The following is a 14,914-nucleotide window of genomic DNA, read 5'->3' as shown; positions in this document are numbered from 1 at the left end:
AAGGGATTGACTTTAGATAAGAATCCAGACAGTCCAGCGATTGTCACAGAAGGAAAGGTGTGTAGTCACAGATGCAACAAGTCTGGGAGAGACAGTGGTGAGAATGAGTGAGTGCTCTCTTCTGATTGCTTCTAGCCCTGAAACCCTTAATTCCCTACCAACATTCTCTCTGTTTCTGTACGAGGCGCCCCCTTGAAGTATGAAGCAACTGCTGATGAAATTTGTCTAAGCATTCATTTATTCACTCATGAATGTATTCACTATTTATTGAACACCCAAGATCTGCCAGGCAGGAGGCAGCCCAGTGGCACAGTGGTTAAGTTCGCACATTCCGCTTCAGCGGCTTGGGGTTCATCGGTTCGGATCCTGGGTGCGGACCTACACACTGCTTATCAAGTCATGTTGTGGCAGGCGTCCCACATATAAAGTAGAGGAAGATGGGCACAGATGTTGGCTCAGGGCCAGTCTTCCTCAGCAAAAAGAGGAGGATTGGTGGCAGATGGTAGTTCAAGGCTAATCTTCCTAAAAAAAAAAAAATCTGCCAGACAGCAAGTTAAGTGCTAGAAAAAATATGGGCAAAAGCAAGAGTAGTCCTTACAGTTATGGAGCTTACATTCCAGAGGGCAAGGCAGATATTAATCAAATAATCACACAAAATGAATTACACACTGAAACGAGTTCTGAAGGAAAGAGACATGTTTCCATGAGACAGTATGCCTCACCTGGGAGTCAAAAAGTTTCCCAGGGAAAGGATCCTTACATTGAGGTCTGAAGGATGAATAGTTGTTAACATGTGCAAGGTGCATGCACACGTGTGTAAGGGAGGAAGAGAGAGTGGTGTTTTCTTATTTTTCAGTTCACGCTTCCCAAGTTCTCAGATTTTTTAGACTACAGAAGCTGTGAAATGGAAGAGAAGTCCAGATTGATCCTCCTTGGTTTCTCCCTAAGCTTATTCTAAACTATGAAATGAATTGCAAATGTTGTTTAGAAAATTAGGGGTCCATGTCCCAGTGAATGGAATAGTCTCTGAACAGAATCTTATTAGGAAGGACAGTTTAGAAGCTAAACTTTGCAAGTGCAAGAAGCACTTAACTTCTTGGTTTTCTTATGTGTAAAACTGGCGATATCTACCCCTTCTAGGATTTTGGGGACTGTTAGATAAAATAAGTAAGGTACTTACAGTACCAGATACATAGGGAGCTCTGAAAAATGATATAGCTACCATTATTGTTGTTGTTGCTTTTCGTCATCAGGTTTAAACCTCATAAATCTGGGCTCTTCTCCAGTCTCTCCTTGGGGTCTGATTTTTGATACTAACATCTTCGCTGTCTAATAACCTATAGCTAGTGTCTCAAGCTCCTAACTCAGTTTAGTCAATTATTAACTGTTTAGTGTAAGCAAAGTGCAGGATAAGTTACATCTCAGGGCAAAGAAGTTATGCATACCGCACTTGATGAGCTTAATTTATTGGGGAGGATAAAATACATATTGTATACAGATACCATTATATAAGGCGGTGTGATGAGTACAACGAAGAAGAGGCAAACCAAGTGACAGCTGGGCAGGAGAGAAGAAGGTGGTTCCATGATGGGAATGAGATTTCAGCCCTTGGAGACTGGGGAAGAAGTGAAATAGTAGACATAGTGGCCAGAGGAGTTCTAGGCAGAGGGAACAGCAAGAGCAAAGATATGATGCTCTCCTTCCTGTACATACATCCCTCCTTAAACTGCAGAAAGTGTTCTTGGATGCAGAAGTCTGCCTGCAGTCTGTTACGTAAAGGAGAGGATCGCTAGACCAGTGACTTTCATGCTTCTGTGGCTGTGACCAATGGTAAGAAAATACATTTTATAAATGACACAAATACACACATACGAAAAGACATTTCATAAAACAATAATGAGCTTTACTACATATGATGCTCTTGGATATTTACTAATCCTTTTTTTTCTATCTTATTTTCTTAAAAACACTGATTGATCCTCATCTAGACAAACCAGCTATAAGAAGACATTTTTTAGACACTTGAGGTATATTGCACAATATCAAGAATTATTGCTAATTTTTTTAGGTGTGATAATGGACTTTTTTGTTATGTAAGAAAATATTTATACTTTTTTAGTGATACATGCTGGAATATGTAGAAGTAAATTAACATGCTGTTTGGAATTTTCTTTAAGATACTTCCCAAAGTATAAAAGAAAGGACAAAAGGATATAAGAAGCAAACATGACAATATCTTGGTAATTGTTGAATCTGGGTGATGGGTGTATGGGAATTCATTTTACTCTTCTCTTTACTTTCTTATGTTTTTAAATGTTCATAAAGAAAAACATCTTAAATGCTGGTTGTATTTTTATTTCACTACTTCTTAATACAGCATGACTTGGAATTTGAAAAACACTGTACTCAATCATGTCAATATTAATGCCAAGTAAACAGAACCAGGCAGACAAATGTACCAGCCTGTACCTCTGAGAGCTGGAGACCTGGTCATGGGAGCAACATAGTCAATTGATTTCTCCAGCAAATAGTTGCTCAAACATCAAAACTTGCTGTTGTCGCTAAATAATTTTACATAAAATATGGAATATTTAAGATTGTAGCCATTACAATCTAAGACAAAGATTTTCATTTAAGACCAAAGTATTTTTACAAAAAGAAACGTTTATCTTCAAAATTCTGAGCTGAAAGAATGATACTCAACACCCTGAAATCTACAAGGCAGTGAACATTAATCTCCTTTCTCTTTGGTCACTTAACGTTTTTTTGGCCTCGTAACAATTTATTATGAATTCCAAAGAATCAGAAAATAGAACTGAAAATTCATAATTGTTTGTCAGCCTTTTTGGAGTCTCCTCCAATTTTCACACAAATACATTCAAAATAATGTGAGCAAAGAACCAAGTGATTGCCTTGAGTTTAAAAGCCAATTTTGCTTAAAAGCTTTAACATATTTGAAGCAGCAGATGTAATGTTTAGCTATGATTGTATTTCCTCTTAAGGCAACTTGTCTGATGAATCAGGGGCTTCTTTCATCTGTGACTACATTTTTCATATCCAAATTTATTCATGTATGTAATTCCCAATTATTCAAAAAAAATGTTCTGCTCAGACCTTTATTTGCACACAGCCCCAAGATTCTCATTATAAGTGGAGGTCCAATTTGTCATTGTTACACCCTTCAGCAACACTTCTGTCAAACAATAATTCTTTCATAAGCTCACAAACCGGGAAGACAGATACAGGGTCAATTACTGTCAGAAAGTAACCGGCACTGGCAACAAGGGTTGTTGCTGATATTTTCCCAGTGTTACCATGTGTGAAGGCTGAAAGTTTATGTGTTTCCCACAGGGCAGATAGTGTCTGCATAAATCAATATAGGATAGTGGTCAAACATAATTGGCATTTCAATGTACTATACAACGGAGTCCCTTCAAGACAGAAAACAGTTATAATCCTTGTAATAGCTGAACGTAAACTTTAGGAAATGGTTATTAACAGTCGTTGTTAATTTCTCAAATGTGCCATGAGTCTCTTAAATATCCTGGTTAACTGATGTTTTTTGTTTGTTTTGTTTTTAAGGAACTAGAAAATATATTTAATTTTCTCTGAGCAATAGATAATGTGGAATTTCTGTTTTAGCTTGTGTGTCTCTAAGGGTTGAAAATAATTTATCTTTTACCAGTTGGACACTTTCATGCAGCTTGCCTTCTAATAATTTCAGTTTAATTTGGAGAGGGAGACAAGAGTTTGCCTGGGCTTAGTAAAGAATATATGGATTTCCCATTGCATTAAGATGCGAAGACAGTGCTTTGGCTGTTGTTCTTGGCTGCCCATCTTGCTTTCCAGGCCTGATTGGGAGGAATGCAGGATGTAGAAATGGTATATGTCTGTCTTTGGGTTGTTTCCCATGAAAGAGTGAGGGGTGTGTTTTCAGTTGAGTGTGGGACAGTTGCGTTATGTTCAAGTGCTTTTTGAATTATGTGTGAGAAGAAAGGTATGTGTTTATTGCTGCATGTTAGGAGTAGACTTTGTCAGCATTTTTTTTTTTCAATGTTTCCCCTGCATACATACTTCTGATTTCCAGTATCTCCCCTCCCCGTCCCCGCCCGCAGTCTGGTCACAGGGATCAGCATATGACCCAGGCCTAGCCTATGAGACAATCCCATCCTTTTGGCTAGAGTGATTGTTTAGGGGATCCAAACTAAGGCTGTTGGCGTAATTCATTGAATTTTACTAACTGCAGCTAGTAGGAAAGATGTCTTACCCTAGAATCATTGAGCTGTGAAAATGTGGAATCAGTCATTGCTGGTGGCCATTCTCCTTACCCCTTGAAGACACCTGTATGTAGTAGGAGAGAATGAGAACAACACGTAGAGAAGCAGAACCAAGGACTGAAGAGAGGCTGGTGACTTCATTGGCGTTTCTATATCCAGTCCTGCTCAAAGCCATATTTGCCCCTGGACTTCCCAGTTTCATGAGCCAATAAATCACTGTGTACTTAAGCTACTATGAGAGGTTTTCCTGTTGCGCTAGCAAGAGGCCCAACTTAGTGCCTGTTGAGTTTGGATAGGATCGTCATTCTCTGGAGCTTTACGTTTGATTCTTTAACAGCATGCTTCCTCTAAACATGAGTATGTGTTGATTCTTTTATTATTATTATTTACATGTTTTAATTCGTTCTTTTTGTTTTCATAATTTCTTCTTTTATCATTTTGTTGGTTATAACTTCATTACTTTTTTTTTTAACATACTGCACTGAAAATGCTGGAAGATTAAAATATAACCAAGCCCTACTCCAAAGTTTCAACAAAAGGGAAACAAGTCAAGGATAACTGAGTTTTTTAAAAATCAGATATACTCCAAATTGAAACTAACACACCAAAATGTGGAATCACAGCAAAATAGTGCAAGAGATTGAGGAGAGACACCCTAGAGCAAAAGTGAAATGGACTCTGACCAAGTGGCTTGGAAAAAATAAGACTTTCAAAGAAAAAAAGTCTCAATTAAATTCTAAACTGCGCGCTACCACACCATCTCCCCCAATATAATTAGCTGCTCTAGAGGGCTGAGTTTCTTCAACTTTTACAGATCTCATGACATATATATTTTACATAAATTCCCCAGGTGGTTCTGATGCACTCCAAATTATAAATTTATGGAGTGAATTTCATAAATTAACTCATTTAACTTTCATAATGGTTCTGTAAGGTGGATTCTATTATTAACTACATTTTATAAAGAGGAAACTGAGGCACAGAAAGGCTAAGTTGCTCAAAATCATACAGCTAGTCAATGGTTGAGCCAGGTTTGAAACCCAGACAGGCTGGTTCCAAAGCCACCTGTACTGTTTTAAAATAGCGGCCTTAATGCAAAGGCACAACAATAATGGTGACAGTGGCGGGCAGGCCAGTAGAAGACATATTTGGGTTCATTTGGAGTCTTTTGCTACTCTGCCTCCCAGGAACTCTTCCACCCCAGCCTACACTGATTTCTCTCATTTCTGAACATCTTATACTCAACTTACAATCAATGTCTCACACTTTGGCATTTAATTGTATCCCCTTTCATTCTTTTTTTTTTTTTAGAAGACAGGAGCGCTCATTTCTTTTTTTTTTTAAGATTGGCACCTGCGCTAACATCTGTCGCCAATCATTCTTTTTCTTCTTCTTCCCAAAGCCCCCTGGTACATGGTTGTATTTTCTAGTTGTGAGTGCCTCTGGTTGTACTATATGGGACACCAGCTCAACATGACCTGATGAGCAGTGCCATGTCCACGCCCAGGATCCAAACCAAAGAAATCCTGGCCTCCGAAGCAGAATGCGCAAACTTAACCACTCTGCCGTGGGTCCAGCCTCTCCCCTTTCATTCTGTTGGTCTTGCCTTTTTGACTGTATCAGAAATTGACAGGGGCTGGCCCCGAGGCCGAGTGGTTAAGTTCACACGCTCCACTGCAGGCAGCCCAGTGTTTCGTTGGTTCAAATCCTGGGTGCGGACATAGCACTGCTCATCAAACCACACTGAGGCAGTGTCCCATATGCCATAACTAGAAGGACCCACAACGAAGAATATACAACTATGTACCGGGGGCTTTGGGGAGAAAAAGGAAAAGTAAAATCTTTAAAAAAGACAAACAAAACAAACAAACAAAAAAAAAGAAATTGACAGAGAACTCATCCAGTTTTACTTCTCCCCTTGCTTGCAACACCTGCTACAATGCACCATTAAGTTATTTGTTGACCAGATTTGGAAGTGCTAAATTGACGTTAGAAACCTTTTACTTGTGAATTTTAGTTTCATTTAGGACTGAATTAATGAGATTGACATTACATTGTGTCAGTTCCTATCCTTTTGTGGTTTTAGATGTTTAACCAGATCTTTCTTTCCTTCAGTTACATCAACTATCCTTTTGTTGATCTGCGCTACTCAGAGCCCACATTTATTTTGCTAATCAAATTGGTGCGGAAACATTCTTGTTGAACGGTTCTTAAAAGATTTTCCTTTTGAGAAAGCTTCCAGCGAGCTCTTTCCTCTTTGACTTTTGTTTGCCTCCTAGAAATGCCCATGCTGGGACAAAATTACCTTATCCAGATGGCAGAGATTGAAAAAGACATTCTAATTATCTGTCGATGGTAAATCTAAAACTTGTTTGGAAACCCATTTGTTGAGCTTGTGAATGTTCAGAGGAAAGAGTGGTTTACCTAGTCCCACTAAAATAAGCTTGGTATGTGGAAGTGCTGTAGGCTTGATTGCATTGAATTATAAATTGAATCATTACTAACTTAACCTCTGGGAGGTTTTCCGTGATTGTTTTATTCAGGTTTACTGACTACACTGCCCATAGCAACTCTGGCAATGATTCCCCTAGCGGCGCAAAGGGGCTGCCCAGCTGCAGAAATTCACGACGGCTGCATTTGCCTGCAGAGTTTGGAAAGATCTAAGGTCTTTGGAGACTAGAAATGTGTTTTTTCCTTGTCTTAACTGGCAGTATGAGCCTCTGGCATTTCAAAGTGCAAGTCATTAGTGTCCACTGGGGTAATGTTAATCTGTCTGTGTTTCAGTCTCAGGACATTTTCCAGTTGCTTCTGCCACAACAATCTCTGCCATCTCAGTGCCTCCGATGCCCCTTGTGAATTCAGGAAGCTCTGCAGTGCCAGCAGGACTTCGCAAAAACCGGTTGCTAACTTGTCTTCTTTCTCTTCCATCTTCGTCTTTAAAGAAATCTCAAAGCTTGTGGGGCTAAAAGGTGGGGCTCCTGTTTGGCATTTTCAAATTTGAACTGAGAGAAACCTGTTGTTTTTTTTTTAATTCTCAGTGGGAAGGAGACTTTCTTTTATTTTGAATTTAGGGCTTGAGTCACACAGTCTGGGGAACTTAAGCTGATGTTGATCACATTCAGGAGAAATATAAGACTAGAGGACGGAGAGGAGAGAGATGTGAGAATTGCCAGAAAGCAAACAAAAACAAGGCACTTGAATGTTGGAAGAGACTCAGGAAATCCAGAAGGTCCAGGTGATGCTTGAAATGGGTGTAAGGGTCAGAATTGTCAGGACATTCTCTCCTCCTTCATCCTCCTGTAATGGCTAAGCTGAACCCCCTGCTGTCTGAGCTATGGTTTGGTGGGGGGCCAAAAGGGAGGAGAGCATTCTCCTTTCATCAGATCGGTCCAGACTTCCCAGTGTGTTAATATGATGTGGAGCTAAACCAGACCGAAGAGCTAGTTGACAGTTGTTAAGAGCCTTGGCCTTTTATTTAATCATCAGAAAAACCAAAGCTCGTAGGTGCTGGTAAAGTGCCAGATTAATTATTCAGAAACAAATGCCTGGGATTGGACCAAGTGTTGTCTCATTAGCATGCAGTGTCAATGCTGGAGTCTGGTTAGAAAAGCCACAGAGACTGCAGGAGGGGTCGATGGAAGGGAACTAGGAGAAAAATAAAATTAACTTTCCCTATATTGTGCCATGAAATCTCATACTAATAGAATGCCACCCTCCCCAGTATAGGATACTCTCCAGTAATGTTCTGGAGGCCCTGTTCTGGAACATGGAAGACAATTATTCTACCAGCCTCGTGCATCTGTGCCCATAAACCTGACCTTTGTTCTTATAATCCATTGTGTAAGGCCAGTCCTCCCACTTATGTTCAAATCTCATCTCCTCTTGCCTACTTAAGGACTTTACTCCTGAAATCCTCTCTTCTTTCTCCTGTACCAGTAAGTTCCCCTCTCTGCCAAATGATTCCCATCACCATGCATTCTAATATATTTTCCATCTTAAAAAAACCTCTAGACTCTAATTACCCCTCCAGCAACTCCTGTTTTGTTTTTTTCCCCTTATATTAAAATTCCTGAAAAAAGTTGTCTATGCTGGTTTTTCCTCTACTTCATCAGTTTCCATTCACTCTTGAACTTATTCATCAGGCTTTTGTCCCCACCATTCCACTTACCACTACCTTTATGTAGCCAAATCCAGAGGTGAATATTCCTCCTAGGTCTAATTTACTGGATTCCCTCCTTATGCCAACCTCTAAACATTATAGAGCCCTGGGCCTCATCCTTGGGTTCTTTCTCTCTCTAACATGGAATCTCCTCTAGTCTCAGGGCTCTATATACCATCTTTATGATGGTGACACCCAAATTCCTATCTCACGTCTCCCTGAGGTCCAGTCTCCAATTCCTACTTGGATGTTTAATAAATACCTTTGACCCAAACTGCTTCTCCCGCAGTCTTCCCTGTCTCATTCATGGCTATTCCTATCTCCTAGTTCCTCAGAGCAAAAACCTGAAAATCATATTTTTTCCTCCCCTCTCTCTCACACGATGCATCCACTCCATTGACAAGTCCTGTCAATTCCACCATCAAGATCTACTGCACGTCAAAACACTTCTTGCCACCTGCATCATCACCTTCCACCACCATCAGCTCTCCCCTGGACTGCTGTAATAGCCTCGTAACTGCTCAACTGCAGTCTGTTTTCCACACAGCAACCAATGTCATATTTTTTTAAACGTAAATCTAATCATTTTATTCCCCTAGTCAAACTCTTTATGGCTTTTCCATCACAACTAGAACAAAAATCCAAAGCCCTTACCATGGCTGCATGAGATCCTACCTGACATGGCCTCTGCTCATTTCTTCAGCTTCACTAACTTGCTCCCTCTTGGTTCTTCTTTCCACCCACAGTAGCCTTCCCCTGTTGTCTCCAACACCTAAAGTTTGTCTGTCAGATATCATAGTCCCAGATTTCACTTACATTAACAGCATATCATTTACTGAGTTCCTACTACAGGCAAGCCAGTACACTAGGCATTTTACATATATATTTTTTATCCTAACCATGACCCCTCACCATAGATATTATCATCTTCTCTTTACAAATGAAGAAACTCAGACTCAGAGATGTTAGGTAATTTGCCCAAACTAGCAGAGCTGGACAGTGGTAGAGCTGGGATTCACATCCAGGTGTGTCTGGTTTTAGAGTCTAAACTCTTTCCACTGTATTATGCTACTTCTTTGTGACCAGGATAGACCAGTGTGGACTTAATGCCCTCAGCAAAATGTTACTTTTTTTTTAGGGGGGTTGTGTGTCTGCTTATGTCCTGTTACTCATTATAAAGCTGGCTTAAAGCTTTTGAAAGAAGTTGCTAAGAAATTGATCATGTTTGTAAACTCCTTGGATTTCCAGAAGAAAAGTGTGCAGGGGTAGCGGCCATGGGGGTGCAGCAGGGGGTGGGTAGAGCATCTTCCCACCTGAGTGATGGAGCCTCTAGGGCTTGGGAAACAAGCCCTGGGGGAACAGCTTCAGTGAAGGCTCTCTTTTGTCTCCAGATGCTAATACTTCTGGATTCAAAATCTTTTCTGTCTTTGACTGGACCCAGAGATAATAAAACAAAAAACTTACAGCATATAATTTGGCATTTTACTGGTATGGTAGGCTCACAAAATTTTGTTCTCCCTGACAAGGCTCAGATAATTCTATCAAAATAAATCTCTGAAGGAAAAAAGCTTTCTTTTAAAGTCTATGAGAAGCCTTTTCAAGAACAAAAATAACACTTAAAACCGATATTCTGTGTATCTTCTTTTTCTTCTCTTTTTCAGAAGAAATTCTGCCCTTTCTGATAATAGAAAATAAAAAATGTCGAAAAATGTCAAAATTTAGCATACTGTAGAGGGTGGAAATTTCTTCCAACACTGTACTTTGAATTTTAAAGCGTTTTGGGCACAGGTTGTTCAGGAGTCAGATTTCTGCGTTCGCGTGTATTCTTTTCCAGTGCCCATGTTGTTGAATGGCTTCACAGTATTTGCGCTCATCATCAGACCTTCACTAAGAGCATGACTGTATTAGTCAGGGTTCTTCAGAGAAACAGAACCAGTAGGATATATATAGAAATATGTAACAGGAGATTTATTGTAGGAATTGGCTCACAGGATTATGAAGGCCAAGAAATCCCACAAACTGCCATCTGCAGGCTGAAGAACCAGGCAAACTGGTGGTGGAATTCAGTCCAAATCTGAAGGCCTGAGAACCATGGGAGCCAATCCTAAATCCAAGTCCAAAGACCCAAGAATCATGGGGCTGATGGTGTAAATCCCGATCTAAGTCCAAAGACTTGAGAACCAGGGGCTCTGATGTCCAAGGGCAGAAGAAGTTGAATGTCCTAGCTCAGGTAGAGAGCAAATTTGCCCTTCCTTTGCCTTTTTCTTCCATTCAGGTCCTCAGTGGATTGGCTGATGCCCACATCAATAAGGTTGATCTTCTTTACTCAGTCTACCGATTCAAATGCTAATCTCTGCAGGAAACACCCTCACAGACACACCCAGAAATAATATGTTACCAGTTGTCTGGGCATCCCTTAGCTCAGTTGAGTTGACATAAAATTAACCATCGCAATAACCATTTCAAGAGCTAAGTATTTCAACGTCTTCTCCAAATGATCTCTCTTATATTTACTTTCTCAGGCTTTATGGACAGTTCTCTGCCCAAAATGTGCTTGATCATAGGTGGCCAGTTTCTTGCACACAGCAAGGAAAGTAGACAAGTAGACTAGCTGAATTTTGTATACATTTCAGTAAAGCCACATTTGCCATGTGTTCAACATTTTGCTAGGTGGCATGAAGGCTACAGTGAAGAAGAGAGCAAAATCCTATTTATTGAGAGTCTATTGTATGCCAAATAATTTATACTGCATATATAATTTCATAATATATAGGGTAAATATTTATGCTTCATGGTTAGAGAAGAAGTAAGGCCCCAAAAGGTTAGGTACATCACTCAAGCTAGGGAATGGAGGAGCTAAAATTGAAATCGAGAATTGTCTGATACTAAAACACATGGCTTTTCTATCGTACTACATTGGCACAGAATTAAAGTTGAGATTTCCTTCCAAATGTGCTGTGGTCCAAGATGAAATGCCACATTTGCCAAATAATAAATTCTGAAGGAATTTGAAGAGGAAGAACTAAAAGTACTTGGATTATCAAGGAAGGTTTGTTTCATTAAGGAGGCAGGGTAGGAACTGGGCTTTGAAATCTGGGTAGGGTTTTTATGGACAGAAAAGACTCATAGAAGGTGAGGGGAACTACAGTCTGGAAAACAGAACGAGCTAAGAAATAGAGGGGGAATGGCAGTAGCATGTGACAGGTGAAGAGGCAATTGCTCACTGTTACTGAGAATATGTGCTGAAAGAAGGAGATAAGGCTATGCAGGTATTATGGTTGGAATGTAGAGTACTTTCAAAGCCAGACAGAGTTATAAGTAGAGAACTCTGAATTCTCTACATACGTTGGGTTATGTAAATCATAATTTTGTGCTGCAATATAGTAAAAATTAAAGTTACTCCTCAGATAGAAAATAAAATACACACAGCTATGACCATTTTGAAGTAAGTGCTCACAAGGACCTTTAATTCCCCATCATCAGTGTCTCAGAGTTAAGAGAAACAACTATGTCTTAGCGAACAGTGATGTGTCAGCACCATGGACAGCGATACTACGGCTACAGCCTGCATCTCCAGGCACAGGAGTTTAGACTTGACGTAGTAGATCTGTCACACCAAACCAGTGGAATGGACACTCTCAGTGAATTTCAAAGACTCGTCCCTCTACCAAGCTTCCCTTTCTTTGGGCTCCCACCAGGAAGAGAAGAGCCCCACATGTTCTCCCTTTAGAGACTTGAAGTACAGATGCGTGCATATCTGCATGCACACACACACACACACACACACACACACAGAAAACTTGGAGCTTTCAGAAAATTAAAACGAATTCTTTTTACAAATATTGAAGACTCTGGGATAAGAAAATAGGGAGATTTAAAGTGTTGCTTTTGCCCTTCTGGACTCAGCTTTCCCTGAGTAGGAACACATAGAACTCAGCTGTCCATGATATTGAGCACCCTAAGACCAGCCAGTTATCCCTAGTCTGATGCCCCCAGCTTGCCTCCTGCTGAGGCCCAAGATAGAAAAGGACAGAAAACTGCAGAGGCTGAGTGGCCTAATTCTAAGTGCGTATTCTGAATTTTTTCTGGTTTCTTAATTCTCATTTGGAAGCCTCTCAATCAAGTTTAGCTTGAAATTGGGCCTAAATGACATTTTGGGGCTGGAGCCAGGGTAGAATGGTGTTCTTTGCTTAAAAGAGAAAGACGAGGATGGGAAGAGAAGTATAAAGGGATTTAGAATCTATAAAAATCATCTGCAGCACATCTCTCTTTTTTAAAAAGGGACAATTCTGTCACTGAGGGGCATTATCAATTTTGCTCTTGTTGGAGACATAACACAGCTCTGATGGGATTACTTTCTGATAACAAACCTTTGATGGATAATGCAGTCTTATTGTTCTAAGTCTTTAGCATGGCATTGGCATTCATGGGATCTTCTTCCAGTCTTTCTCTCCAGGCTGACCTCGTACTGATAACTATCACCCATTGCAAGGTTCTATTTCTTTGTTTAGTGCTTTGCCCCAATCAGACCTTATGGGCCTCTGCATCATGGTTCTTGCTATTCCCTCTGCCTGATATGCCCTAAACACTCCTCACCTTTGTCTCTCTCTGAAGATTGTACTCATCTTTTAAGCCCTTTGTTTTCATAGACTTTTCCTAATTCCCCAACTAAGTAAGGAGACTTAAGGCCCAATAGTATCTACGGTGCATAGCTTTGCATATTGGTCCTTCGTGCATTTGAATTCTCTCTCTTCCACTAGATTGTAAATTCCTTGAGAGCAGTAGTTGTGGCTTATGTTGTATGTGCCACAGGGCAATCTGTAATTATTTGTTGAGTTTAATCATTTGGGAAAATTCTATCAGGCTACACTTGTGTACCAGTCCTATAATTAGACCTTCAACGTAGACTATGAAGACTGAGAACCTCTTAGAAGTGAAGGAAAAACAGACAAGACCTGAGTGGATTGCCACTAGTCATCCCCCTCCCCTCTCCTCTCTTGAATTCCTTTGTAGCAAAGAGAAAGCAGTGTTGGCCTCCTCATTTAATCATCACCGTGGTTTCCGAGGCTCTTAAAAATTAACTTTACCCCAATGCTTTTCTAAAATGCCACTTGACAACAGTGTACAGGTATTTTACATAACTACTGTATACCACAGATGTCTTCAATAGAATGTAGTGATCAAAATCCAGATCATAATTATATCCCATCAGTGTTTCCATTGTACACTCCTCTCCAAAAAAGTTTGTTACTCATTTGTTTAATTTGTATGAGCCTTCAGCCTGACATGCAAGTTCTCAGTCTGACTATAATGGAGGGAATCTTTTTCTGCCTCAAAACATACGTTTTAATCAGTACAGCAATTCTGTACATGGAATACTGTGTTTCTCTGCTGGGGAAGCAGACTCAATTATCCACAGTGGACGTGGATATCATCACACTATCAACACTTATCAACAATTATATCAACACTTGATATTCTCATATCATATCATTTTACCTTCCTGGGGCAACTCTGCTGGTCAGGGCTGCGGCACTGCTCTGGATCCCCTGTGAGCCATCCTGTGGATTAGGTGTGATCCCTGAACACAAGTAACCCAGGGCTTTCAGGAACTTGGGTCACTTGTGAGTGTTTGTCACCCTGAATCCTCATGTGAAAATGCTAAAGACAAGAAGAACCTGAGACATTTCCCAGCCAGGCTGCCTGGCCTCGTGTTACCTGCTGACCTGGGCTAGCAGTAGATCCTCAGAAAAATTGGAGGCTCTCTGATCCCCTCCCCAGGAGTCAGTCTTATTTTCTTTCCTCTGGATTGGCGTCACCTTTGGAGAACCAAGTTTCTTGCCCCTTCACTCGTCCCATTTCTGAGAACTTTGCCCTTGGCAGGTCGAGGGGGTTGGGAAGGAAGGGCTTGCTCCTCGCAGCTCTGCTTTAGCGGGGACATTGCCCACACCTGGTCCTATCTTCTCCTCAGTCCCTATTCCTCTTTATATTTAATATGTTCTTAGACATCTCTAGTGGGTTTTTACTTTACCTTTCTTTCTAGTGGATTTTCTTTATCTTCACATTGAATTTTCCTGGGACGCTTCTGTGATATTAAGGCATTGAGAGAGGTAGGGACTGGAAAAAGAGGGAAGGTAAAATTAAAGGTGGTTCTTTTGATTCTCACAAGTTTGCTGTGGGAATTCCTCCTAGAAAACTTTCTATTTAGAAAGTTCCTTGGGGCCATCCCCGTGGCCGAGTGGTTAAGTTCACATGCTCCACTTCGGCAGCCCAGGGTTTTGCTGGTTCAGATCCTGGGCGCGGACGTGGCGCTGCTCATCAGGCCATGCTGAGGCGGTGTCCCACATGCCACAACTAGAAGGACCCACAACTAGAAATACACAACTATATACTGGGGGGCTTTGGGGAGAAAAAGGAAAAATAAAATCTTTAGAAAGTTCCTTCTTTGGGTATTCTACCAAAAGACTTGCTGTATAGT

The 14,914-nt window shown here is 40.6% G+C and overlaps 1 long non-coding RNA gene across 5 annotated transcripts in view; it reads left to right on the top strand.

The window, feature by feature from the left end:
- LOC139075574 (uncharacterized) overlaps positions 1–14,914 on the top strand; it is a 32,464-nt gene that overhangs the window by 2,580 nt on the left and 14,970 nt on the right. For 2 of the 5 annotated variants that reach the window (XR_011526112.1, XR_011526111.1), the window contains exons 2-3: positions 1,733–1,830; positions 7,062–7,246. The exons of 2 other annotated variants lie outside the window; for them this stretch is intronic. This is a non-coding gene — a long non-coding RNA (uncharacterized lncRNA). The remainder of the gene's footprint in view (positions 1–1,732; positions 1,831–7,061; positions 7,247–14,914) is intronic. One more of the 5 variants, XR_011526113.1, reaches the window with a different exon arrangement.

This window comes from Equus przewalskii, chromosome 14, assembly GCF_037783145.1.
Source record: "Equus przewalskii isolate Varuska chromosome 14, EquPr2, whole genome shotgun sequence".
Lineage (NCBI taxonomy): Eukaryota > Metazoa > Chordata > Mammalia > Perissodactyla > Equidae > Equus > Equus przewalskii.
This window is presented reverse-complemented; position numbering and strand designations above follow the sequence as displayed.